This window comes from Gymnodraco acuticeps, unplaced genomic scaffold (genome assembly GCF_902827175.1).
Source record: "Gymnodraco acuticeps unplaced genomic scaffold, fGymAcu1.1, whole genome shotgun sequence".
NCBI lineage: Eukaryota > Metazoa > Chordata > Actinopteri > Perciformes > Bathydraconidae > Gymnodraco > Gymnodraco acuticeps.
The window spans coordinates 22,501-26,646 of NW_022991043.1; the positions used below are offsets into that span (position 1 = coordinate 22,501).

The window sequence follows — 4,146 nt, forward strand, 5'->3', positions numbered from 1 at the left end:
AGCAGCAGGCTTCTAAATCAGCCTTTTGCTGTTCATGTGGCAAGGACATCAAATTCCTGTGTGATGTTGATAAAACAGGCACAAGTGGAGGTCATTTTTATTTTATTATTTTTGTTATTAGGCTTAGGTCCTAATTTTCTGTCAGAGGATCTGGTCAGCTACATCTCAGGGCAGAGCAGTTTCAAGGCATCTGTCGGAGACATTACAGATGAGGAGATAGGGAAAGTCCTACAAGAGGTATGAGAAGGGTGTGAAATTCTAGAATAGGTAAAGAGAGAGTTTTGTCCACTTAAACCATTCTTTCAAGATATACTTCTGGCATTACCATTTTTTATAATTACGTGTCATTTTTTAAATGTGTGGGACTCTGTTATCTCTTCTTTTAGATTCAGAATTCACCCTCAGTGGAGATCCTTCAGGACTTGATGATACGGAACAGTGCCATGTTGCAGACTGCTGGGTGCTTCAGACATGTCAGGTCATGTGAAGAAAAAAAATGATTGTAGAGGATTACCTGAAGTGGTACATAATCCACAGGAACAACACTGCAATCGAAAGGTAGGTTTTTGTATTTCATTGTTATTGCTAAAATAATTATGAAAAACGTGTTGCTGTTGTCCCATTTTCTTGCTTACTTACTTACATGATGCACATGTATCTTTGCATGCATCTTTTAATTGTATTTTAGATTCAAGGCTGGACTTGAAAGTTTGCAGTTTCTGACAGCTCTGCAGCAGCATCCGACGGTTCTGACCCCTGCTCTCTGTCATGCCGATGTGAAGCTGTCTGCTGCAGAGATGGAAAATCTGTTCCAGCCTGAATTTAGTCAACAGGGAAGCAACAGAAGGGCTCAGGAAGAGAAAGCTATGAGTTACTGGGCAGACTATCTTCTCGATTGTGAAGGTTAGTCAATTTGCTCTTGTCTGATTTTTATACACACAGATTATAAAAAGTTCCGGTGTTCATGTAGATAGTATTTACTGTCAATTGATTCCAATGTTCTCTACTTTTTAGAAAATGACAGCTCAGTGACCTTGGAGGAGGTGTTAATGTTCGCTACAGGTGTGCCATGTGTGCCTCCTGCTGGTATGAGTCCTCTGCCACGCCTTCAATTCCTATGTTCTACAACGTCAACATTCCCAATGGCAAATACCTGTGCCAACATTTTAAAGCTTCCTCTTTTGGACACTTATGGTGCCTTCAAAGCCAACATGAACTTTGGCATTAATAATTCCCCCGGCTTTGGGTGCCTTTAAACAATTAAATAACTTGTGGTAAAAGTTAATGTTGCCACACACAGTCCGTTGTTTTAATGTTGCGGTCTGTCCGACCAAAATGTTGTGACGTAAGAGAGATGAGTATTTTTCATGGCAGATTTGTCCTATTTCATATCTAACATGTGAACAACACCACACATTTGTATTGTATTGTTATTGTATTCTCGTTAGGTAGGTAAGGTAGACCGTGGTTAAATCAAGAGTTCAGAACATGTGTTAAGATGTTTTACAAATATTTACATAAACAGTAAATAAAGACTGCAAAAGGCACCTTGTCGTGCAAATGTGCCAATTTTGTTTTGGCCATTTGATCATGTTTTTACATGGACTTTGTGAAAGAGTAAAGCTGAATGACTCTTCATTAAATGGTTTAAAAGTGTTTCATTTTAACGTAAGGACTTGTTTTCTACGTATAGCATATATGTTACACACTCGCTACAAAGATGACACGGCTGTAGCTGGTTCACAAGATTGTATTCTCAGATCCACTGTGAAAACAGAAATAACAGTAGCATATGTGACTGATGCAATGAATGAATGTTATTGTTGATTCATCAATTTGTTATGAGCTGTGTCTGAAATCACTCACTACTCACTATATAGAATTCCCTATAGTGTGAATGAGAGTGATTTCGGACACGCCTTGGTCTTTAAAATGTCAGAAAGTGAAGCCTCACAGAGAACAAATGAATCCAGCAAATATTCACATTTTAGAGGCTGGAACCTGCTTATATTCAAAACACAATTAAAATCAATTACCAAAATATTAGGTGTATAATTTTCTGACAATCGACCATTCAACTGATAACACGGATGTAACACTAAACATGTTTTACAAAATACATGAATATGCTGTATGTTTATTTAAACAAAGAAAGGTTTCAGTCTAATGACTTATGCAAAGATACAAGCTGAATATTTCACTGGACTTATCTACTCAGAATTGCAGCATTCTAAATAATATTCAACCTACATTGGAAACTTGTACACACAAAAGGTTCTGGGGGGCTGGTGGGGCAATGTATTCTACACTCCAGATATGTTTTTCATGGAAATGTAATTCTGAACAGCAGCTGTCCAGTTCACTGGTGGAGCCAACCCACTCCGTCTTTGCAAGTCCACAAAATGCATCTCCAGATTCTCATCACCACACAAATTGTACTGGGATGATGCTTGCATGATGCCATCAAAGTGGTGTAGGGCTTCCCAGGACGCTGGAAATCCACACTCCCTTCCGCCAAACCTAAGACCAGTCATAAATTGAAACATAATGAGTCAAGTGATTACAAATGGATCATTTAACCCCCCCCAAACATGCTAGATAAGCATTATAACTAAAACTCCATTGAGTCAGTTCTTCGTTAATGAAATCCTAAACAAAGAGCTTTGACTTGTGTTTAGAGTATGAGAGGTCCTGATAATTTATTCCGGTAAATTACTCTGACCTCCTAATTGACCTTTCCGAAGATTATTGAGTCTATGTAAGGTTGCTGCTTGGCTCAGATCCACCAACGTCAGCAAGATCTCACCTCTTCCTAACCCCCCCGAAGAACCAAGGTTTCAATTAACTGCTGTTTCAATTCAGACAACTCTTTTTTAATCTGTTTAAGCGATCCCGAAGGATTTTGATATCAGTAAATGGAGTGTGCTCCTACCTAAGTGTGTGTGGCAGGGTGCAATCTTACCTTTGACGCAGGAGAGGAGAGCACAGGTGTCTTTTAAAGGATCCCAATCCAACAGGTGGGATTCAGTTTATTTGAAGAAAAATAGGTCCAAACTAATACAGGGTTTTTACCTTCTCTCTCACAACATTATAATCATCCTAACAAAAAACCGTGCTGTGATCATGTTCAAATGAAACTTTAATTCACAGTCTTACATTTATTACCAAAATGTTTTAATTTCAACTGCCCATTTCAGTTGTGACATTTTAAAATTCTCCCGATAGAATTTAGAGGTATTTCCTCGTAAAAAGACCGGTGACAATAAAAAGCGCATTCAACTTTTCATTCACCCATTTATTCACATCAGTTTCATACACTTTTTCCGACACAGACGGCGGATTAACCTTTCAAAAACACATTCCTATCCGCAAAATTCGGGGGACCAGATGTTTTCCCCACAGGTCGCGGTATTTATAAAGGTTCACACACACATCTCTCATCAAATCATTCCACTCAGCCAACAACCAATAAATTCGAGAGATATTTACCAAGTGTGAGAGGATCTTTTCCGAGAGCTAGTTACCCAGCTCTGAAGCACACAGCCTACCCGGAGAGAGTCTACCAGGGGTCTCCCCCCCCTCTCTCGCGCTCTCTCAAAAAACCAGTCTCTTTATGCTAAAAAAACTGGATCCTAAACCCAAAAAAACAAACTCCTCCTCTTACACCCAATTCAGTTGAAAACCGCGCATGCGCATAATGTACAAGGCTGAACATGTCCCAACATGTTCCACAGCTGTTATGGGATAAGACACCCTTTCATATGAGGTAAAAAGGACATGAACTCTCTTTGGCCTCTTAATGTTTCTCCCCTTAGTGTGAAGCCCCCCCCCCCTTCCCTGTGGACTGCTGCCAGAGGAGAGGAAGACAACTCAACCTAAACACCACTTTGTTTTGTTTATACTGTAACTATAGAAAAACTAAAATATGAAGCATTTTCCTTGTGGGTTATACAAGAATATAATTGATTATAACTAACTTTCGTTTTTAAGTATTAAACATACTATGAAAACTCACAACACCCTCTTTTCAAAACGCAAAGTTATCAAAATAGCAACAGAAAAAATTGTAAGCATAGATACATATTCAAAAACCGTCAAGAAGCATTCTCATTATGGGTTTATACAAGAATATGATTGATCATGTAT

At 38.8% G+C, this 4,146-nt stretch overlaps 2 long non-coding RNA genes across 2 annotated transcripts in view; one reads left to right on the plus strand and one right to left on the minus strand.

The window, feature by feature from the left end:
* LOC117559826 overlaps window positions 1-1,643 on the plus strand; it is a 4,573-nt gene extending 2,930 nt beyond the window's left edge. Inside the window, exons 2-4 of the long non-coding RNA XR_004571057.1 lie at window positions 387-558; window positions 689-903; window positions 1,015-1,643. This is a non-coding gene — a long non-coding RNA (uncharacterized LOC117559826). The remainder of the gene's footprint in view (window positions 1-386; window positions 559-688; window positions 904-1,014) is intronic.
* A 91-nt stretch (window positions 1,644-1,734) lies between these two features.
* Window positions 1,735-3,577, minus strand: LOC117559827. The gene is made up of 2 exons (XR_004571058.1): window positions 3,490-3,577; window positions 1,735-2,520 (listed from the first exon to the last, which is right to left on the minus strand). It is a non-coding gene; the product is annotated as an uncharacterized LOC117559827 (long non-coding RNA).
* Window positions 3,578-4,146: the final 569 nt, after the last annotated feature.